Below are 25267 nucleotides of genomic sequence, written 5' to 3' on the forward strand. Positions count from 1 at the left end.
TTGTGTGTGAACTGACATAAATTATTGGACAGCTGCTCACATTTGCTTAATGCTTTGGAAAGACAGAAAGCGTATTCAAGATTTTAAATTTCATATAATGTGACATCTAAAAACTTAACTTGGTTTACTTTATGAAAGGTTTTGCCTCATTATAAAAATAATAATGAATAATACTAGCTACTATTTATGAGTCACCTTCTCTGTATTAGGCACTTCATGTAACCTCTGCTATTCCTCCTGGCCATTTTTACAAGGTAGAGACTATAATTTTTTTTATTTATTTTACATATGACAAAAGTTTATTGTACTCTCAGGGAAGTAACTTGCCTAGGGTCATGGAGCTGATCGTCAGTAGAGCTGGAATTCAGATCCTGGACAAGGTAACTCTAACCTGACAGCATCTTAGACCTGCTGGTGCCTAAGAAGAAAGGGGAAGGCATGGAAATTCTGTCTTACCCCTTCTCTGACATCATTAGTTAGTAAGTCTGAAATCACAGCCTCAGCCTATGCTGGCCAAGTGCAGCTAGGATTAGCCAGAGATTTTAAAGGAACTCAAGAGAAAATTCCAGAATATGTTCCTTTCATTTTGGATTAGTAAATAAGCAGGTCTTTGTCCCTTTGAAGTGTGGGATAGCAGAGCATAATGGTTAGAAGCTTAGGCTTGGAGTTACCAAGATTTGGTTCTAATCCCAGCCTTACCAATCTGGGCATGTTTCTTATCTGCTCTGCATTTCAGTTCTTTAGTTGTAAACGGGGCATAATAATTGTATACAGTTTATGTAGATTAAATGAGAGGTTGTAGATAAAGCATTTAACATAATGTTTGGCATGTGGTGGGCTCAACATTGTCATTATTATGATTGTTGTATGTTGCTCTGGAGGGAGAAGAAGTTAACAGTTGGCAGAAGTCATCTCCATTGCTCAGATTACAGCTTTCTTCACATCCTTTCCTTGTTTCTCCTGTGTACCAAAAACTCTTAAATAGTTAACACTGAAAAGCTGCATATCTTTGAAGAAGAGGAAAGTGGATTTTAGCTTGTATCTGTGTTAGTTTTACCAAATACTCTCGTGTAGATACCATTTCATGTAATCTTCACAATGACAGTGAATAACCTATTAACAGGTATCGTTCCCATTTTCATAGATGAGGAAGCCTGGGATCCGTTCAAATCATTCATTTTATGACTGCATTGCTATCTAATGGCAGAACCAAAACTTGATTCTTGGTATTTAAGTATCTACTTCCAGGGTTCTCTTTAGGACATGAAGGCAGGGTTTTGTGGAACCCTTAGGTGTCTGGTAATACCACCCAATATAATGATTACAAACATTCTTGTTGCACTTACTGTGGTAAACACTTTATACACATGATCTGATTTGGTCCTCAGCACAGCCTAAGCAGTAGATACTGCTATATTTATTCCTCTAGTGAGTAAACGAGTTTGGGGAGGTTAGGTAGCCTCCCATCACGTGTTACATAAATGCGGAGCTGTTTGTCTTCAATACTGAGGTCTTACAGGGTGGTACCCTCTCTGGTGTAGTTCCTTCTGGAATGAAGAAACCTATAGGTCTGGGTAAGGACTGACCACTGAAGTGGCCATGAGACTTCCAAACCTATCTTGCTTAGGCTTCTGGGGGTGTGTGGTTGCTTTCTTGGAGTGGGGTCCAGCTCCCTCTCTTGAATTGGAGCACATGAACCCCTTGAGGGCATGGTTCATGAGCTGGAGGCTCAGAGAAGAACATGGAGATATGGGGAAATCTATTCTGTTTATATTAAGATCAATGTCGGAATAGTGTAGAATAAGATGCTAAATTTACATGAGTGTTAAAGAGTAAACGGGAGACTTCAACTACATTTTGGGCTTTTTGGTTCTGTTTTTGGTTATTGGCTACTGTTATCAGGCACTTTGGTGGAAAAGTTCTACAAATCCTGACTCAGCCAGTGTAACAAAGTCTACTCCCTGCTATGGCAAATGATAAACGTGAAGATCACTGAGTTACGATCGCTTTTTGCAACTCATTGCAGCAAGAAGCTGTTGGCCATTGATTAGCAATGGGCACATTTTTCACCAAAGGCTTTGCCCTCCCCTTGCTCTGTTAATCCTGTTTGCAAGCATTTCCCCACAGAGCTCGCTACTTCCTAATAATGAATAAGCTCGCAGTAGTGAGTTCAAACTGGCAAATTGCCACCAGACATTTATTAGCTCTGGATTAATGGATCAAGACTCAAACTTTCTAGTTAAAAGAACAAGACAAGCCCTCAGGATTCAAGACTCTTGAAAAAAAAAAAAAAAGATCCCCATTCACTTGGTATTGCCATTTCTTACAGTCCTAGGAGCTAGTTTCTTTCTTTCTTTTTTTCTTTCCCTCCCTTGTAGAGTTTGATTTGTAAGTAAAGACTTATTTTTCAACCAGTTTGGAGCAAGGAAAATTGTCAACCCCGGAAAATGTCCTCATTGTGGTCTGGGGAATTTTGAACAGGCTTGTGTTCTGGCAGAATTTACTGTGTATTGTGTAGTACACTGGAGTATGTTAGGAGACTAACATGGCTACTACATCATATGTGTGAGACAGCAAGAGGAGTCAAGGTGGTCAGTCTGGAGGAGAAACAACTCCAGGGTTATGTGAGTTGTCTGAAGATTGCTGACAGGCTACCCTGGGGAAGGGGGTTACTCCTATTCTTAATGCTCCAGGCAGCTGAGCAGGAACCACCAGGCAGGAGCCCTGGGAGACAGATTTTGATTCAGACAGAGAATGCAGACAGAGAATAGTCAAAGATACTCAAAGTTAAAATGGCTGCTTCAGGAAGCATTTGTTCCTCATTCTCAGAGGGAAAAGGGAGGGAAGGAGAAGTTTACCTTAAGGAGAACACACTATGAGCTGGGACTTTCCTAGATAATTTATTTTTATCTGCTTAATACCATTGCAAACTTCATGCTGCCACTCTCATTGTTCGCAGAAGGAAAAAACTCTAAGAGCTACAGTGGGAATGACTGCTGACAGAGATAAGCAGGTTCATTGGGAGAGATGAACCCCATCATCCAGTCCCATCAATGCACTATTGATGTGAATGCAAACTGGTACAACCACTGTAGAAAATAATATAGAATTGCCTCAAAAAATTAAATATAGAAATACCATATGATCCAGTAATTCCACCACTAGGTTTTTATCCAAGAAAAATAAAAACACTACTTTGAAAAGACATATGCATCCCTGTGTTTATTGCAGCATTATTTACAATAGCCAAGATATGTAAGCAGTGCAAATGTCCATCAATAGATAAATGGATAAAGATGTGCTATGTATATACAATGGAATATTACTAAGACAGAAAAAAGAACAAGATTTTGCCATTTGCTACAACATCGATGGACCTACGAGTATTATGCTATGTGAAATAAGTCAGAAAAAGGCAGATACCATATAATGTCACTTATATGTGTAATCTAAAAACCAAAACAAATGAATAAACAAAAAGACTCTTAAATACAGACAACAAACTGATGATTGCCAGAGGGGATGGGTGGAGGGATGGATGAAATATATAAAGAGAATTAAGAGGTACAAACTTCCAGTTATAAAATAAATAAGTTATGGCAATGAAAGTACAGCATAGGGAATATAGTCAATAATATTGTGATAATGTATGGTGACAGATGGTGACTGCACTTACCATGGTGAGCATTTAGTAATGTATAGAATTGTCAAATTGATATGTTTTACACCTAAAACTACTATAACATTGTATAGTAATTATACTTCAGTAAAAAGAAATATACAGAGAATTATGTGATCAGACCTAGAATCATAAGGGAGAAGGTACAGTCACCATCCTGAAACTTTCAGGATGGAGAGAAAGAAGTGGATAATGTTGGGCTTTAGAAGAGGAGAGATTATTGATATTGGCAGAGAAACAATGATCTGGAAGCTGCCCCAGGAGTTCAATAACAAGCTATTACCCTCCCACCAATCCTAAATATTAATTGTCTGAATGTTTTTGCCTAGAGTCAGTGGGGACAAAAGAAGAGAACTCCTTTTGTCCTCAAGGAGTTCTGCATTCTGATTGAGTAGAAAAAACGTGTACTCATGCAGCAAAGGATGGGGCTCTTAGGTTTAGAGGAGCTTTTTGTACTTTTGAGTTTGGGCCTTGAGGGAGTTAGCCAAGGATGAGGCAGATGGACCTTGAAGTTAAGGGAAAGATCCCTTAAGGATTCTGCTGAAGCTTGAGTAATACCACCGAGGGGGCAATTGTAATAGGGACTCAGAGCATGGTATGTGAATTTCCTGGAGCAGAGGGGACTGAATTGGTGAGTAACATGAGGAGGCTTGAGCCTTACTCAAATAAAGCTGAGAATCCTGAATTTAACCTTGATTCTGTGGTATTGGTCCCCAAATGAAGGGGAAAAAGATTGGAAGATCATCGTCAAAGGATAATTGCTCATTAGGGTGAAATTGAAAGGAAAATTCATCTTCTCTCAGTGTTTCAGCTGCTGCTTCATGGCAGATGATTTTCAGATCTGTAGTATTAATGCTGATATTTCCCTCTCATCTTCATGAGCTGTTTTAATGATACCCACCTTGCCAAGTCAAGTGCCAGCATTGTTGTTATTCTTTCTCATAACTATTCCTTCCATGGTCATACTATTCTCAGCAGCCCTATCACGCTCTGAAACTCTTTGAGACTGAATCACCTGAGGTGATTCTCAAACTTTCTTTCTTCTTCCCTTTGGCACTTAATGGTTGACTATTCTGTATCAAGCAATGTGTTAGGGAAACCAAGTTTAGTAAGTCTTGGTTCCTGTCCTAGAGAAGCTTATGAGAAAGACAGAAACAAGGAGGCATATACAGATGGTTATGGGGGCAGGAGACCTCTGGGGTGAGAGAAGGAGGAGAGGCTACCTGAAGGTGACATCCAGAGCTGAGGGTGAAGAGTTGAGTAGGAGCTAAAAGGGGAGAAGGGAGGATCATTTCAAAAGGAAAGAAATGTACATATGAAGCACAGAGATGAGAAAGATGACTGTATTGCTGGAGCATCAGGTGAGGCTGGGAGTGTTCAGAAATGAGGCTGGCCAGGTAGCCGTTATCTAGTGAATCAGGCCTGATAATACCTATCCACTCCCAGATATTATTTTGACAGAGATGGATTATCTTATCACTGAGGCCACCCAGAAACACATGTTTAACCAATTTCTGTGCCTATAGCTCATTCTATTTTTTAAAGTAATCTCTACACCCAACATGAGGCTTGAACTTACAACCCCAAGATCAAGAGTCCTATGCTATACTGAGCCAGCCAGGCGCTGCCTGTAGCTCATTCTAATCTTTAGTTCTTGTGATACCAAATGAGGTCACTGAAGAGAGTCCCAAATCTGTTTGACTTACATGTAACTTCTCATTATTGTTTTAAGGCCCTTTGTTGAAAATGCCGCCCCTCCTTACTCTATGTATTATCTAGCTGTTAGCATGATTCCAACTTGGTGGTGGGGGGGAGTGGACCTTGATGAGGACACCTTCCTATTCTGACACCACTCCTGCAGCATCCACTACCCTGCTCTCACTCAGGACATTGATTGTCCTTCCTTCAGGCCAACCATGCTCATCCTTTCCTTCCAACTCTGTGGAAGTTCCTGTCTTTCACTAACTGCTTCTGCCTAGAATTTGTCACTGCTCTTGGATTTTATTTTTTTGAGGATTGATATTTAGAAAATTCAAAAGGGGTAATTTTTTGCTTCTTTTTTAAACTGCAGAAGGAAATATCCATACCTTTCAGTGTTACTTATGTAATATTCATATAGAAAACTCCACCAGGAATGTTTGTCTCTCTTGATTAAGTGGTGTACTTTCTAAAAAAAAAAAAAATCAGATCATGGGAACCATTTATCCTTTCCGCATTGTTTTCTTTCTGGAAGCTCACATCTAACTTTGATGTTTAACTGTAGTAACTATATTCACCAAAGTTTTGGGTATAAATATTTCCTCCCTTCCCTTATACAAGATATGAAAAAAATATTTAATGTTCATTTTTAAAATTTTTTATAGTGAGATGCCCCAGCTTGCTTCTTCCTTCCTTCCCTCCTTCCATCAACAATTGTTTATTGTACTAGCTCTGGGTGGTCAGGTCTAGGGCATCTAGATGGTTCACATTTGGTTTCTGTACAACAGGAATCATTAATAATGATAAATGCTACCTTTTATGTTGCACCTGTTTTATGACAAACCTAATACCAGGTAATTTGCATATGATATTTCATTAATTATGCAAAAAAATAAGACTCAAGTTTAGTGAGAAGATGGGAAGTGTTATTAGGCACATGGCAGGTCTGGAAAGCCTCATTTTAAAGAAGTCGACTGGGCTGAGGCTAACAGAGATGAGTAGATGTTGCCATGGTTGGGAACAGGGATGACATATACAATGGCAGAAAATCACTCAAGGGTCTGATCTACTTAGGGCACAGGGAGAGGTTCAGTGTAATTGTGTTGAGGTTGCTGTAAGGTGACTGGCAAGAGATGGTACTGATGCAGGTTGGAGTTGGATAGTCAGATAATTTGTTAGCCAAACCAAATAATTTATCTCTAAGGAGTCATTAGAAGCTTTTTAAAAGGAGATTATTATTAAAAAAAAAGGAGACTATGATGATGATGGTGATGATGATTTTTAGGATTACACTTCAGACAACAATGAGGAGCACAGGATGCTATGGCAAGGAGGATGTCAAGAAGGGGAGGGATTTAAAACAATGATTGGGATAAGAATGGCAGAATTTGGTATTTGATTAGATATAGAAGGTTAGGAAGAGGGGAGTTTGAAGATAACTTCAAGTTTCACCAGTCAGAGTGGCTAAAATTAACAACTCAGGAAACAACAGATGATGGCAAGGATGTGGAGAAATGGGAACTCTTCTTGCACTGTTGTTGAGAATGCAAACTGGTACAGCTGCTCTGGAAAACAGTGTGAAGTTTCCTCAAAAAATTAAAAATAGAACTACCCTACGACCCAGCAATAGCACTGCTAGGAATTTATCCAAAGGATACAAGAGTGCTGATTCATAGGGGCACATGTACCCCAATGTTTATAGCAGTGCTTTCAACATTAGCCAAATCATGGAAAGAGCCCAAATGTCCACCAACAGAAGAATGGATAAAGAAGATGTGATTTATATATACAATGGAATACTACTTAGCAATGAGAAAGAATAAAATCCTTCCATTTGCAACAATGTGGATGGAACTGGAGGGCATTTATGTTAAGTGAAATAAATCAGTCAGAAAAAAGACAGATATCGTATGTTTTCACTCATATGTGGAACTTGAGAAACTTAACAGAAGACCATGGAGGGAGGGAAGGAGAAAAAAATAGTTTCAAAGAGAGAGGGAGGCAAACCCATAAGAGACTCTTGAATACAGAGAACAAACTGAGGGTTGATGAGGGGAGAGAGGGGGAAATGGGTGATGGGCATTGAGGAGGGCATTTGTTGGGATGAGAACTGGGTGTTGTATGTAAGTGATGAATCATGGGAATCTGCCCCTGAAACCAAGAGCACACTGTATACACTCTATGTTAGCTAACTTGACAATAAATTATATTTAAAAAAAATAACAACACCAAAAGAAAAAAAGAAAGAAATAAAGAGAGTCCAGGGACCAGATAACATGTCTTGGAATGGAACTGGCCAGATTTGGGATTACAGGGCATTACACAGGAGTGGCAGATTGGACTGGCTGAGAGATTGTGACAAATTCTTTATAAGAATAAAATGGACTATTAACCTTACAATCTTTTAAATTTTTTTTTTCAACCTTTATTTATTTTTGGGACAGAGAGAGACAGAGCATGAACGGGGGAGGGGCAGAGAGAGAGGGAGACACAGAATCGGAAACAGGCTCCAGGCTCCGAGCCATCAGCCCAGAGCCCGACGCGGGGCTCGAACTCACAGACCGCGAGATCATGACCTGGCTGAAGTCGGACGCTTAACTGACTGCACCACCCAGGCGCCCCAACCTTACAATCTTTAAAAACAAACAAACAATAAAACCAAAAAACAAAAGTAGTCTGTTCTTATTAACACATTCTTTAAGTATTACCTGTGGTTTTTTTTCTCAATTTTTCATCTTTTCCTCAAAAGCAGTCACATTTCATGCAGGGAAGTCACGTCTTAACTTTCTTTTCTCTCTTACAACAACAGCTAGGACAGTGGCTTCTTCATATGGTGCCAGCATTTATTGAGCCCTTGGCATGTACCCAGAAGTTTTAGTGGCTTTGTATGTAGTAATTCATTTAATCCTCCCAACAGATCTTTGAGTTAGGTAGTATTATTATCTCTATTTTTACTAAAGAAATGAAGGCCAGAGAACTTAAATAGGTTCCCCATTTCTTCCAAACTGGAGCTGGATTTGAAGCCAGACAATCTCACTTTCAGAGTCCTTGTGCTTTTCCCAAGCAGAGCTCCCTCTGCTATGCAGAGGCAATGAACTAGCTGGTCAAGAAGTCTCTTGTGGCCCACACTAGAATTCTGTTGACTGAATCTCATTGACAAGTTTCTGTGAATGCTGCCAAAAGACATTTTTGTAGTGAGTCAGACATAAAAAATAGAATGGCCAAAGCTTCAGGAGTGGGGCAATTATAATTTATTTTTGCAATTATATATAGAGACACAAAAAAAATTGTTGATTGAACTATTAAGCAGACTGAGGATAAAATTTGTGTATTATTTAGAATAATGAGATTTTAGAGTTGGAATATCTCTAATTATTACAGAAACATTACTGAGTGATTAAGAAAGAGAAGATGTGGAAAGGGAGTATGTGCAGCAAAGTATCCATGGGAGGGAAAGCAGCCCCAAATGAGCTGCCTGTCTAAATAGTTTACTTTTTAGCACAGAGAGAGGGTGTTGGCAGCTTGTTCAATATGAGCATTGAGTTGATTTTGGCTCCAGTGTGTGCATTGTACAGGTACAATGCCTGGGATATACTAATATTCAACATACTTCTTCTTCTTTTTTTTTTTTTATTTATATATGAAATTTATTGCCAAATTGGTTTCCATACAACACCCAGTGCTCATCCCAAAAGGTGCCCTCCTCAATACCCATCACCCACCCTCTCCTCCCTCCCACCCCCCATCAACTCTTAGTTTGTTCTCAGTTCTCAACAGTCTCTTATGCTTTGGCTCTCTCCCACTCTAACCTCTTTTTTTTTTTTTTTTTTTTTCCTTCCCCTCCCCCATGGGTTCCTGTTAAATTTCTCAGGATCCACATAAGAGTGAAACCATATGGTATCTGTCTTTCTCTGTATGGCTTATTTCACTTAGCATAACACTCTCCAGTTCCATCCACGTTGCTACAAAAGGCCATATTTCATTTTTTCTCATTGCCACGTAGTATTCCATTGTGTATATAAACCACAATTTCTTTATCCATTCATCAGTTGATGGACATTTAGGCTCTTTCCATAATTTGGCTATTGTTGAGAGTGCTGCTATGAACATTGGGGTACAAGTGCCCCTATGCATCAGTACTCCTGTGTCCCTTGGATAAATTCCTAGCAGTGCTATTGCTGGGTCATAGGGTAGGTCTATTTTTAATTTTCTGAGGAACCTCCACACTGCTTTCCAGAGTGGCTGCACCAATTTGCATTCCCACCAACAGTGCAAGAGGGTTCCCGTTTCTCCACATCCTCTCCAGCATCTATAGTCTCCTGATTTGTTCATTTTGGCCACTCTGACTGGCGTGAGGTGATACCTGAGTGTGGTTTTGATTTGCAACATACTTCTTCTTAATCCCAAAGCATTTATGAGGTAAGGAGGGCATAACACTTATGCTCAAAACTAGAAGGCAGGCGACAGAAGTTAAAAAAGAGAAGTTTTTTTGGAGCTTATGTAGCAGGGGAAGTTTGTATTCCCAAATGCTGAAATGGCCATTCTAGGATCAGTGCTTTGAAGTCACAGGAAGCTAGACTTTTAGTTCAATATTGTATACTGAACTTTGTAACACAAGCTGCTCTGCAGCAAAGAAGCAAACTACCTGAGTAATGAACTTCCTATAATTAGAACTGTGCAAATTGAGTTGGAGGAACACATGTCATAAATTTTTTATACCATACTTTATACTTGAATGCCTTCTCTGGAAGGTACAGAGAGGTTAAATAACAGCTAAAGTTGTAAGCAACAGAGTAGAGATTTAAACCTACACAATGTAATTCCGTAGTTTTTTCTGTTAACTTCTATGCCAAGCTGCTCTCCCAAAGGAGAAGGATCCAAAAATATTAATGAATAAAAAGCATAGAAAGCAATTCTGAACCTAGGTATCTATTTGAACAAAAGTTTAAAAATGTACTATGATTCCCATCCTCTAATCTGTATACTTGATGCTGGTAACCAAGTACCAATTTTGTAAAAGACTTCTGAGGACCATATTTAGAGTATCTATGTCATAAGTGGAATGGTCTGTTTTTGCAGAAAAATGAGAAAATCTTCCAGCTACTGTCTACAATAGTAGACATTCTAAAATCTAAAATCCATTTAGAAGTCAGGGCATTGAGAATACATTTCCCCCCTTAATTCATTCAATTAGCTTAGCAAATATTTATTGAGAACTTTCTATGTGCTAGGAAATGTTGTAGACATCAGGAACGTAGCAGTGAATAAAACTGACAAATATCTCTGTCTGCCTATAGTTTATACTTCAGGGAGACAGGCAGTAAATATTAAATACAACAAATAAAAACTTCTAAGGTATACCAGAAGATAATAGGTGATATGGATACTGAGATGGTCAGTGTAAGCCTCATTGAGAAGGTGACAGTTGAGTAAAGACTAGAGGGAGTTGTAGAAATAAGCTGGCTATGTGGCTGTCTGGATAATGCCAGGCAGAGGGAACAGCCAACGCAAAGGCCTTGAGGTGGAACCACGCTTGGTGTGTTTGAGAAACAGCAAGGAGGCCAATGTGGCTATAGCAGAGTGAATGAGTGGGGCAGTGGTAGGAGATGAGGTCAGAGGTATAATTGGGCCCAAATAATTCAGGGTCTTGTAAACCATTTTAAGGACAATTTTTACTCTTAGTGAAACAGGGAGTCATTAGAGGGTTTTGAGCAGAAAAGTAACATGATGTTTTTCTGGTTGCTGTATTGGGAATAGACTGTTGTGTGCAAGAATAGAAGCAGTTAGAGGGTTATTACAGTAATTCAGGAAGGATGATAGTGGCCCCCAAGGTTAGGAGTTAGAAGTATCCATATTCTGGATATACTGTGAGATCAGCAAAATTTCCTGACAAACTGGAGAAGGTAGAGTATGAGAGAAGATGAGTCAAGAGTGATGCCAAGGACAAAGTGCAGTCAGCATTGTAAGAGGTAGAATAAGACCACCAGGAGTTTGTTTTTAGACATTTGATGTCAACATATCTATTAGTTCAAGTAGACAGTTGGTTATTGAGTCTGGAATTCAGAAAAAGTCTGGTAGTTGTTAGCAAACAGATAGTGTGAAAAGACATGGGATCTGATGATATTAATAAAGAAGTGAGGGCAGCTGAAGAATAGAAAAGAACCAAGTAACTTCAACCTTAAAAATTTGGGGAGGGTGGCTCAGTTGGTTAAGTGCCCAACTCTTGATTTCTGCTCAGATCATGATCTCATGGTTCTGAGATCAAGCCCCACATTGGGCTCTAAACTAGGCAAGGAGCTGTTTTGAGATTCTCCCTCTGCCCCTCCCCTGCTCATGTGCAATCTCTCTCCCTGCACTCCTACCCACCCCCCCTCCCCAAAATGGGGGAAGAATTGAGAAGGAGCCACCAGTGAGCAGGAGGAAAGCCAAGAATGTGGTATACTGGAAACCAAGTGAATACAGCATATCAAGGAGGAGAAGGTTAACCAACTATGTAAAATACCAGTGACAGGTCAAGATGACCACTGGATTTATCAACATAGAAATTATTGGTGACTTTGACAAAATTATAGAAAGAAAATATGCTTAATGGTAATAGTCAGGCAAGACTATTTTATTTAACCCTGAATGAATTTGCACTACAGCTATGCTACTTACATCCATAGCTCTCGAGGAAAATATGCTTAGCAATACCATGAACAAGTATTTATTGGCCATCTACTGTGTACTCAGCATTCTGTGGAGCACTGTTGAGGGGGCTCAAGATTTGTGGTTAATGTTGCACCATACAATGGAGACTTAGGAGGAAGCATGACATTGAAAATGGAAAGCTACAAGGATATCAGGATGTGAACTGTCATCAGAGTTGAGAAGAAAGGAACCCAACCCCAGCTCTCCCACTTATGAAGAGCAGTATATCTGGGAAGATAATGAAGCCTAAAGATATATTTTCCTACATTCTTATGCACTTGTCCCTCCAAGTAAATATATTTCAGCAGCTAATGGACAAGCTTAATGAAACTTGCCTCATGGGGATCTTGTGTAAGTCACTATTGACTCGATTATGTTTTCTGTTAAGACCACATGTCATGGCTAGGGGTTGAGTGGTGGTGGGAATGCCAGAACAAGACAGACCAGGATAGGGAAGCAGGGCACACTCACAATGGAAACACATGTCCATGTAATTTCTTATCAGGAGATATTCTGAGGAGGAAGTCCAAGCAGGCATTTTAGGCCATGTTAGGAAGCTCTGGTATTAGGCAAAAGCAAACATTTCTGAAAAAGCTAAAGTTGATAATAATGGCATACTGAGTACTTATTATGGAACAAGCACTATACTAAATATTTTAATATTTTAATGAATTTATACTTATATTATTAATCCTATGAAGTTATTAATATTTCCATTTTTTACAGGAGGAAATTCAGGGATCAAATGATTTATTTACATACAGGACTGTTAAGGGTAGAGTCAAAACTCAAACTCAGGTGATTTGATTTCAGGTGATCTGCAGTCTTACCACTATACCATACTGCCTAGAAAGAGGCTGCTGTATTTTGGCCAAATACCAATCAAATACTCTCATAACATTATTTGAATATTCTAATAGACTTATTTATTTTTTGCAAAAGAGGAAATAGAGGTCAAATGCCTCATGCTAGGTCACACAGTGGATAAAGAGGCTGAGTGGACCCTCAAACAGTATCAGTCTGGCTCCAAGCTTGGGGTGGATTTTCTATGACAGTGGGCTGCTTCCAACAGAAGAACTGATTTCCAAGTTTCAGGCAGGGATTGGCCTGCATGTGGCCCTGTCTACAGAGATTGGTGGCCTCGTAGGAATGACAGAGCCTTTAAAATTAGCCTGACCTGAGCATAAGTCCCTGAGCTTCCCCTTCCTGAAGACTTGCTCTTGGGCACTTTAACCTCATTGGGCCTCCAGGAACTTCTCTTGACGATGAGAATAAAATTTTTACATCATAAGGTTTTTGTATAGATTAATTGAACACAGTGAGAATCTATATAGTAAAAGTTTCCTCAATGGTGGTGGATGTACTTATTTTACAGCCAAATTTTTATTGTATTCCTATAGAGGTGACCACAGTATCCACGTTCCAGACAATAGCAAAGTTTAGAATAAAACCCATGGAGCTCTCTGGAACATCCTTCCTTGTAACTGAACTCAGTGTAGTAATTGCTATACTTTCTAGTGTCTTGTATTCAATAACTTCAAATTTCAAATGCTAAGAATGGGAACAAATATTACATTATTTGATAAAAGAAGAGAGAAAAAGTCTATTCATTGTTTGGCTTTTCTGAAGGCCTCTTGTGAATTTTAAAAGATGGCAAATCATTTGCCCTGGGAGACTCCAAAGCATGATTACTGACTCAGTGAGTTAAATATCAATTGATTGTTTTTTGTAACCAGCCTCTAATTGATCAAAAGTTATGGGTTTCAATATCATGGGGAAATATGATCTCCCCTAGTACTAAGCAGTGTTAATTCGGTCTATGTGGGAGACTGGGCAATTAGTAATTCCATAGAGAAAGTCTTCTGCTTCTGGAAGTCACAACATAGTTGCACTGGAGTCAGTATGGACAAGCAAGGGGTTTATGGAAGGAGATAATATTACCCTCTTCTAAAGGGCAAATAGGAAGACTTTGTTCCACTATTGTCACAATATTTACTGAGAAATTCTCAATACAAAATGTTGGATGAAAGCCATAGGATAAAGACTAGTAGTGTGGAAATTTTCATGCTGTGACAGCTTCATGAGCTTGGGAAAAGCACTATACTTCTGGGAAACTGTGTTTCTTCATAGTAAAAGTAGTTTCATAACACACTGATAGTCAACATTTAACAACTGCTTATGTTGTACCAGAAACTGTGCCAAACACTTTATATGATTAATGGTTTAAGCCTTATAATAACCCAATGAGACAGATCCATTTTCATCCTGATTTTAGTCATTTCAATCCCAAATGCAGTGCTCTTTCCTGCAGCATATTTAAATTCCAGGAGAGGAAGGGGATACAGAATTGCGCCATGCAGAAAAGATTCTAGGAGTTGCAAATGATTATGTTCTCTTATTTTAGCATTGGTGCCCTTGTCCTTCGTTTGGTGCTTCTAGTAGAGGGTCGTAAGCAGGTTCCATTCCTTTGATTTTAGTTTTTCTCTTTATGCTGAGATAGTTTATTTTTGATTCAATGTGCATTTGAATAATGACCATAGTGCTATTTCTTTTTAGTGTGTACTTTTTTACATAATCAACAAATAAGCTGAATTTTAGAGATTGTGGCTTACACCTCAAATTCTGTTATTTTCCCTCTGCAGTTTAAGTGTTCACATTTTAGCTTGCAAATTGAGAACTCTATTGTCCTTAATTAACAAATAGAAAATGAAATGTATCCACTTTCCACACTGAAATCTTTTTAGCCAGGTTCCCAATTCATTTTTAATCGCCTCTAACTTGCCCTACCTTTCTCTCTTGTGCCTCAGGTACCCATCAGGGTTTCTGTTTCCTCCTTTGCACCCCTATAGTGTCTTCTCCTCTTTATAAATATTATAAACTTTCTTCCTTTATGATTTTTCTATCCTAAGAAGGATTCTTCCTTTGAGTGAGGGTGTGTGACTGCATTCTATCTGATCAATGTGGATGGATGTGATGTGCACCGTTTCCATATTTCCAGGTCTGGCCTCTAAAATTCCACCATATCTCTCCCATTTTCCCTCCTTCTGGATGTGGAGCATCTAGTAGAGAATCCTGAGATATAGACTGAAGGAACCTAGATCCCTCACTCACTGCATGAAGCACCTTCCCACTCCACCCCCACAACCTGCAATGGACTAGGCATGAGGGAGACATGATCTTTTGTTAAGTTAAACAATTGAGATTTGGGGGATTATTAGAGCACCTACCATTACTTATCCTGATTAGTACACTGATGTGGAATCCAGGCATGTGGGAAGGCAAGTTTGTCCTATGGTTTTGAATGAGGCCTCCTAAATGCCATCTGTGGCCAGAGTGGCTGGGTGTTAGTATTTTTGAGGTAGCAGTCAGCTTAACATGGCCCTGCGAGAAGTATCGGTCTTATTATCTCAGATTCCTGACTTACGGAAGGGGTCCAACTGAGAATTTTCTAAATGCCCAACATAGGGTATACAGTTTTTCAGATAAAACAATAATACCAACAGCAACAAAACAACAAAAAAACTTACCAAGGGCTTTTTCCCTTTTCCACCATTCTGTCCTGTCTTCTCAAATTAGATCTTTTTCTTTCCAAACTGTTTATGATGCTGGAAAATTCTCTATGGCTTTCCTGGATGGCTCCAATATCTAAAGATGTCCCTCACCTCTGGATTTATTACTGGGCCTCTCTGAGTGGGGTCAAAGGGCATCCCAAGCCCTATATTCTGAGCCTCCTCCTTCTCTTATGTGCTCCATAACTCTCCTTTGCCATTTATTGACATTTGAGACACTTGATCTATGACTGCCTTTCTCTCCCTCCCCCCTGTATCCATGCCTTGGTTTCCAGGGACAGCAGGAATATATTATTTCAAGAGTGAGGACAGGGCCAACTCATCTAGGCTCTGTGAGCAAATTATGGGTAGAATTTTGCATAGGTTGACATTACATTTAAGTCTTAAGATTCAACATAGCATTAGACATATTATTCAGATTCTAGATCCCACATCCTAAGACTAGAATCAGAAATGAGTTCAAGATCCCAGCAGTGTTTGCTGTCCTCTAAATCTTGGCTTACCTGGTTATCATGTCAGTGGTTCTATGAGGTAGGTGTTATCCCCACATTAGGAAGGACCAAGATTTAAAGACAGATTGATTGCAATGAGGGTAGAATTGGAAATGGGGCCAGGTGTTCCAGCTTTTTTCCCTGCACCACGGCAAACTTCCCCCTTTATAAAGGACAATTTCTTTAAACATTAGCATTTACATAGAGCATAAATTAGGAAGTGCTTAGAAAAGCAGACTGGATCTAAAATTTCCCAGTTTCTTAGAAAGTCAGCATGGCCTTACGGCCAGGAATATCTGCAGTCCATACTGCTCAGGGTGAGAGTGTGTGTGTGGGGGTCTCCTGTACTTTGGCTGCTGGCCCTGCTCATCACATGTCACAACCCTGGTAAGCTGTATGCTGGACTGGACCAGAAGGGGCTGCTCTACACTTGTGCACTTGGAAAGCTTTTGTTTCTTTATTCTTATTTCAAATCAGCCTTTAATTCTACGAAATGACTTAGAATATTGACTTTAAAAATTATCAGCTTCTAGGCTTTCTGGAGCTATGATGATATCAGGGACAGAAGAATAACCTAGCTCTGTGGTTTCTAAACTCTGATCCTTGGAGATATGCCTGTTTAAAATGGATCTTCTATTGGTGCACAGAAAATGAGAAAAATAAGGACAATAGTGAGTTTTCTTAATAAGGCTACTTTCATTCAATTTGAAGTCCTACCTTTTAGTCCAAGATTATATTTTTTTCTTTTTTGATGGCAAAATTATTGTGAGAATAGGTTTTTGTTTTTAGATTTTTAATTGGTAAAATAAACAGAAACCCTGTATTCTAGTAATATATAAATTACTGGTCCATATATCAAAAATCTGGAAGCTACTTGTTTTACAGATATATTTCCAGACATAGTAATCTCTGTCATTGGAGGAGAGGGGTCTTTTGATATGTAATCAGTCTCGGGCAGTCAGCCTTTATTTTATCTGAGCAAAGTAAAAATTTTATCTTCATCTTCATATCAGTCATTTTGTATATGAAAGTGCTTTGGTCTCCTTTGGCTATAGGGACTAAGATCTCTTTCTCTTTGTATGTATGTTTTAGGGAATCAGAGTTGGAATTTTAAGGCTAGGCCACCAGAACTGATTTAGGGCAGTTAAGGTTTTTTGAGTCACAGGAATACATGAATTTGCTTACTGTCAGCAGTAGTGATATTGGATCAATTTCATTTTTTATACCTAATGCAATATTTTTAGTAAAGTAATTGAGTGAATCATTAAGAGACAAGAAGAAGGGGTTTAAGGTCTCTATTGCATTTTGTAAAGTATAAATAGCTAATGCTCCATTAATAAATGTCCTTTATTAATAAATTAGATCAAATATATCGAGAGTTAAATTATATTTACTTTTATGTTATATGTTGTCTATTTAAAAAAAAAATTGGGACTAATTGTTAAGAATTGGTAGGGTCCCAGTCAGGAAATCACCAATATGTTCTTTATTGATTGTTGTGCATCTGAATATATAATAGAGTTGAGGAGCTGGATTCCATAATCACTCACTGTTGTTCAAATAAAACATCACTAACATGCACTTCTTTAAGACTCACTGCAGTCCTTCTTTGTGACATACAGGCACAATCGGGAGCATTTTAGTCTTTATTTATTGAGGCTGCATAATCTAATTATCTCTCATTAGTCCAGAGCTGATTATTTCATTTATCTTTGTAAGTGTGACAACAAAAGGCTCACTTTAATTAAGCAGATCAGCAATTAGCTCTTGTTTTATAGGAGTTTTAAACATCCCTGTACTAATAGCAGGCAGCATGATTATAATCAGAAGCCCAGGGAAAAATGGTGGCAGAGGACAGCTTGATTTAGAGCCCCCATTTAAGTGAAAGCTATGTAGGCAAAGTGGCTCTCCAATGACAAAGGTCCAGAAAAGGCTGGCCAAACCAGAGGACAGACTTGAGAGGCCCAGGCCAAGACCTTCTCACCTCCATTTATGATATAAGCAGTGACTTCATTCTTTTTTTCAAAAAAGTTTTATTCATTTATAATAGTGTTAGTATGCCCCAGGTTTTGCATATTATACTTTATATTTATCTTTTTAAAAGTTCACTATAGCCCTTGAAGTGGATTTTATTAACTTATATCCATTTTACAGATGAGCTACCTAAGGCTTAGAGAGGTTAAGTCACCTCTCCATGTCTATATAGCTAAGGATTAGAACACTTATCTGATTTTGCTACTCTGCAAATTGATTTCTTCTCCTCCATCTCCCTCCTTGCTCCTTCTTTTTTCTCTTCCATTTCTGCTTCCTTTTCCCTCCCAGCTTTCATTCATTTCCTTGTGAAATGCCAGGCACTGTGCCCTGAGCTGGAGATAGTAAGATAAGCAAGATGTGGCCAGGACCTTTGAGAAACTGACACTGTAATGGAGACAGAGACATAAACTAACCATTTGCAATGCCTGAGACAATGCTAGAATACAGCTAGATAACAAAGGGCACAAAGTACCATGATTGACACAACTGGGTGCCAAATCAATATTTATTAGACTAAATTGCCCTGGCCCCTTTTATTATTGTATGTTAAGGTTTCTCCTCTTTTCATAGGAGTAGCTGCTTCTAATTGCTCAGAACTCTTTTGATTACCCACATTGGTTACACTTTAATGTTTGATGTAAGTGGGATATACCTGTGGGCAGAAGTTTATTGTATGCTGGCATAGTTTATTGTATGCTAATCTGCAGTTTAGTTTTTCAGGAGTAGTTGGAGTAAGAATGAGGTGAATATGGATTTTTCAAAGAAGAGAAAAGAAAATGGGGAAATGAAAGGATACCTGGAAGAAAGAAAGAAGCCTCCCTCTGCTTGGAAAGAAGGGAAGAGTGAGCTGGAGTGAATGGAGGGTGGCTCCTGCCTTCCTTGGGGATGGGTTGGTGACCACCAGTACAGAGGAACAAATCAGTTAGGGACAGGCCAGGTCTTTTTTTTTTTTTTTTTTTTTTTTTTAGTTTATTTATTTAGAGAGAGACAGAGAGTGCAGTGGGAGAGGACCAGAGAGAAAGGGAGAGACACAGACTTCCAAGCAGGCTCCACACTGTCATCACAGAGCCTGGGCTGAACTCATGATGTGGGCTTGAACTCATGAGGCTTGAGATCATGACCTGAGCCAAAACCAAGAGTCGGACGCTTAACTGACTGAGCCACCTAGGTGAGCCTGATCCTACAATCTTAATCACCATTTAATAACTGTTGCCACTCTTCTTTGGATTTTATGACCCACCAAGGATACTTACTTAGCCTAAAAAATGATGAAAAAAATTAATGTGGTTATTGCTTTCTGACAATCCTTCTTTTTATGTTTCTTGAGCCACAGATTGGAGACTCTTACTATAGGTCATGGGAAGCCATTGAAGGATCTAGACTGAGATATGACATGATCAATACAGTGTTTCAAGATGTGTGAGGATGATTTGGAAAGAAATAGTTCTAGAATTAGAGATGTTGGCTAGGAGGGTATGTTGGCTAGGAATGAATCCCAAGCACAAAGAGATGCAAACCTTGTGGTAGTTGGAATGGAGGGGAAAAGACCAACTATGAGAAAAAATATAAAGAATGGTTTTAGGTCTATAATCATAGGAGGAAAAGATGGAGGGCAATTAAAAGGTTACTGTGTTTTTGAGTCTGCACGACTAGTAGAAATCCAGGAGTCAAGTGCAGTTGAGTAAATGAACTGTAGAAAAAAATGTTGAACGTGGTGATAGGTCTTTGGTGACCTAGGAAGTTTGGATTCAGTGAGGATAGAGCAATTTGGAGGGGATTAAGGAGAGGCTCGATGGGGAGGAGGGTATTAGAGAACATGTAGAATTGTTTTCAGGTCAGGGAGACACATTCTATTTCAAGGTAGAGTGATTACCCCCTTAGCCTACTTCTGCCCATGGAAAAACCTGTAAGATGGTAACCACCACCTCTCCTGTCCTGCTCACAAGATTGAAATGCAATGTAAAGGTAAGGATCTGAATTGCTTTATTCGCCTCTGCATTCTCAGCACTTAGAACAGTGCCTGGTGCAGAGTGAATGCTCAATAAATAATTGTTGACTGACTGAATAATGAATGAGTGAGAAACTGCTCCCAGAATGCTGGCTCTGGAATGACCTTGGGTGGACAGAGGCCAGAATGGGAATGAGAAAAACCAAGAGACTGAAGATGAGCATCAAAATGAGAGGAGTAGAATTTTATCATTGAGTCTTAGGGGTGAGCATTGCACAAGGAAACTATTGATAGTTTATCAATATAGTGGTCAATATAGTTTATCAACATAGTGGTAAAGGCACAGATTTGGGGGTACCAGAGAAAGGAATAAGTGAAGTGAAAGAAATTAAGATGCTGGATGGAGAGGGGATAATCAAAGGCACAAGATCATCGAGTCACAGACTGTCATAGTCAGAAGGGATCTCCTATCTGTATACAAATATCTGTAGAAAATTCCAGAAAAACAATCATATGATATCAGGGAGTGGAAATAGGGAATAGGGAGCAGCATTCATTCTGATCTAGAGAAGGAATAGCTGCCTTTCTGGGAAATGGTGGTAGGTGAGAGGAGAGTCGACTGGACAGAAGTTATTTTGAAGTAGAGAGGAGGAATATTAGGACTTTATGTCTAGAAGTAGAAGTTTTACCTCTTTCTCCTCAAATATTACTTGTTTCTCTCCCTTCTTCCGCACAAGGAGTGTGAATGGCATGGGGCACGTACAGACTTTCACTTGTTCCAATTCACCTCTAACACCATGCAACAGATAACAGCGGGCCTACTGGCAATGGCAAGACCAAAGGCGCTCACATTCTGAAATTGAAACTTGAAGGGAAGTCCTAATTGTAAACACCTTTCAATTTCTTGAACAACAATTCTCTTACCTTGTTTTTCAAAAAAGAGAAAATTATTAGCTTCCCACAAAATAGTATTTCTTTCTAAGTACAACAATAAACAAAGGTTAAACACGTATATTTGTTAGACACACACACACACACACGCACACACACACAATCTGTAGTCCAGGTGATTTTGCCACACACAAAAAGTTAAATAGCTAAACAAATATTCACAGCAATCTTCAGGTGGATTCAAAGTCTTTGTTTATACCAAAGCATGAAGACATAGGTGATATAAAGGACTAATTGTACATCCACAAAAACTCAGCAGGCTAGACTTTAAGGGCTCCATAAAGTGGATGGAAATAGATACATACACAGGCACATCAAGGACAAAAGCCTCCTAGACCAAAAGACCAAGCTGGCAGAATTTACCTGGTGCCTAATTGAGGAGACTTATGAATGTGAAGAGTAAATGTATTGGTGGGGTGGGTGTAGGGTGGATCATCAAACTGGCAGTGTAAATGACTACTCTGTGCCAGGAGTTAGACTTTATGATTTAATCCTCACAACAGTGCTGTGAAGCCATTCAGAAATTTTAGATAAGATTCAATGTGGTTGAGTAACTTGCATGAGGTCCTATGGCTTCAAAATAGAGGAATAATATCTAGCGCTTTGGGTTTCTGCTCCCAGATTTCATGCTCTTCCTCCTCACTGTGCTGCTTGATGCCTCTGGCCATGCCTCTGGCCTGACCTCTGGGGACCTGGAACTGACACTTGAAAAACATGCCCTAATGTTTCCCACTTGCTTTTGTTCATTTGCTTACTTCTCCTCTTCCAGATTAGTTTTTCAGCTTAATTCTTTTTGGCTTTGGGGCTTTTTACAATACCACTTTTCTGCCTACTTTGCTTAGAAATTGTATTCCATTTGATATTTTCTGACCTTACACTTGGGTGGAGGAATAATAGAGTATTTTACAGAGGAATGAATTGTGATGTCGTAGGTGAATGTGTGGGAGCTCATAAATCAACAGCGATCCCTGGGGACTATGGAGGGCCTCCTGGCCCTGGCCAGTGCTCTTTAGACCTCTTTATGCTAATAAAACAGAGATTTCTCTCTGAAGGGCTCCACCTTTGTAAATGACATTCATAATAAGCTTGGGGCAGTATTGCAGTGATAGGCTGTTTACCTGCTGGTAATTGGTAATTTTGCCAGTATAGAAGGGCTAATGGTTCATCTTCTCCATTTGGAGAATTAAGAAGTAGAATTTTGTCCAAGTAAACTGCATTTGTCTATCTAAGGCCCTGGAGAGAGCCATGGACAATGAATATGTTTTCCAAGGGTACCCTTACTGAAAATAACAGATATGTGAAGGCATATACAATTATTCATTTCCAGATTTCTGTATGAGTTACTGAGTTTCTTTGAGGAGACTTTGCTCTTTTTTAGCCATCTTGGTAAGTGGGAAATGGGGCAATTTATTAACATGGCAAAGAATAGATTACCCTGATTTCTTATATAGTAATTATGACATGGAACCATGAATGCTAGTGAAAGATTAGCATGATCATTTAAAATTTATTTTAGTCTATATAGGGCTAATATGGGTATATTCTAGGAATTGTGGGAGAAGGGGGGAAAAGAATGCTACTTTTCTAAACCAAATAATCACAAAAAGGGGTACTTGGGTGGCTCGGCTGGTTGTTTCTGACTCTTCATTTTGGCTCATGTCATGATCCAAAGTTTGTGGGATCAAGCCCTGTGTTAGGCTCTGTACTGACACCACAGAGCTTGCTTGGGATTCTTCTCTCCTTCTCTCTCTGCCCTTCTCTGGCTCTCTCTCTCAAAATAAATAAGTAAACTTAAAAAAAATTGAAAAGTGATGATAGTATGTCAATACATTGAAGAATTATGGATACATTAAAATGGTCACTAAGAAAATATTTAGAAATAAGGAAAATTTATATGATATGTACATAGTAAAAAAAAAGGTAGGATAACAAATTGTATGTTTTTTTTCGATAAAATATATGTAAAGTAAGTGTGTATGGACATATACTGGGAAGCCATATGCAAATATGAAGATACTTGGGAGATAGCACATTTGTAAATTAAAGGCAAAGTACAAAGATTCATTTTGGCCAGTGAAACTCAGTGTATGGGCTAATTTGTTTTACCATTAGTAAGAACAGTCATATTTTTTCTAGTCAGACCATCTTGGTCTTAATTCATTTTTTTTTTTTTTTGTGATCAACCTAATTTTAGATAAATTTTATTTACATTTATTTTTTAATTTAATTTAATTTTTTTATAAGTGATGATTTTCTTTTTTTTTCAATATATGAAGTTTATTGTCAAATTGGTTTCCATACAACACCCAGTCCTCATCCCAAAAGGTGCCCTCCTCAATACCCATCACCCACCCTCCCCTCCCTCCCACCCCCCGTCAACCCTCAGTTTGTTCTCAGTTTTTTTTTTTAAATTTTTTTTTTCAATGTTTATTTATTTTTGGGACAGAGAGACAGAGCATGTACAGGGGAGGGGCAGAGAGAGAGGGAGACACAGAATCAGAAACAGGCTCCAGGCTCCGAGCCATCAGCCCAGAGCCTGATGCGGGGCTTGAACTCACGGACCGCGAGATCGTGACCTGGCTGAAGTCGGACGCTTAACCGACTGCGCCACCCAGGCACCCCTGTTCTCAGTTTTTAAGAGTCTCTTATGTTTGGCTCTCTCCCACTCTAACCTCCTTTTTTTTCTTTTCTCCTTCCCCTCCCCCATGGGTTTCTGTTAAGTTTCTCAGGATCCACATAAGAGTGAAAACATATGGTATCTGTCTTTCTCTGTATGGCTTATTTCACTTAGCATCACACTCTCCAGTTCCATCCACGTTGCTACAAAGGGCCATATTTCATTCTTTCTCATTGCCACATAGTACTCCATTGTGTGTATAAACCACAATTTCTTTACCCATTCATCAGTTGATGGACATTTAGGTTCTTTCCATAATTTGGCTACTGTTGAAAGTGCTGCTATAAACATTGGGGTACAAGTGCCCCTATGCATCAGTACTTCTGTATCCCTTGGGTAAATTCCTAGCAGTGCTATTGCTGGGTCATAGGGTAGGTCTAGTTTTAATTTTTTGAGGAACCTCCACACTGTTTTCCAGAGTGACTGCACCGATTTGCATTCCCACCAGTGTGCAAGAGGGTTCCTGTTTCTCCACATCCTCTCCAGCATCTGTAGTCTCCTGATTTGTTCATTTTGGCCACTCTGAATGGTGTGAGGTGATATCTGAGTGTGGTTTTGATTTGTATTTCCCTGATGAGGAGCGATGTTGAGCATCTTTTCATGTGTCTGTTGGCCATCCGGGTGTCTTCTTTAGAGAAGTGTCTATTCATGTTTTCTGCCCATTTCTTCACTGGGTTGTTTTTTGGGTGTGGAATTTGGTGAGCTCTTTATAGATTTTGGATACTAGTCCTTTGTCCGATATGTCATTTGCAAATATCTTTTCCCATTTCGTTGGTTGCCTTTTAGTTTTGTTGGTTGTTTCTTTGGTGTGCAGAAGCTTTTTATCTTCATAAGGTCCCAGTGGTTCATTTTTGCTTTTAATTCCCTTGCCTTTGGGGATGTGTCAAGTAAGAAATTGATACGGCTGAGGTCAGAGAGGTCTTTTCCTGCTTTCTCCTGTAGGGTTTGGATGATTTCCTGTCTCACATTCAGGTCCTTTATCCATTTTGAGTTTATTTTTGTGAATGGTGTGAGAAAGTGGTCTAGTTTCATTCTTCTGCATGTTGCTGTCCAGTTCTCCCAGCACCATTTGTTAAAGAGACTGTCTTTTTTCCATTGGATGTTCTTTCCTGCTTTGTCAAAGATTAGTTGGCCATACGTTTGTGGGTCTAGTTCTGGGGTTTCTATTCTATTCCATTGGTCTATGTGTCTGTTTTTGTGCCAATACCATGCTGTCTTGATGATGACAGCTTTGTAGTAGAGGCTAAAGTCTGGGATTGTGATGCCTCCTGCTTTGGTCTTCTTCTTCAAAATTACTTTGGCTATTCGGGGCCTTTTGTGGTTCCATATGAATTTTAGGATTGCTTGTTCTAGTTTCGAGAAGAATGCTGGTGCAATTTTGATTGGGACTGCATTGAATGTGTAGATAGCTTTGGGTAGTATTGACATTTTGACAATATTTATTCTTCCAATCCATGAGCAGGGAATGTCTTTCCATTTCTTTAAATCTTCTTCAATTACCTTCATAAGCTTTCTATAGTTTTCAGCATA

This window comes from Puma concolor, chromosome B3 (assembly GCF_028749965.1).
Source record: "Puma concolor isolate L17-30 chromosome B3, mPumCon1.1.hap2, whole genome shotgun sequence".
Lineage (NCBI taxonomy): Eukaryota > Metazoa > Chordata > Mammalia > Carnivora > Felidae > Puma > Puma concolor.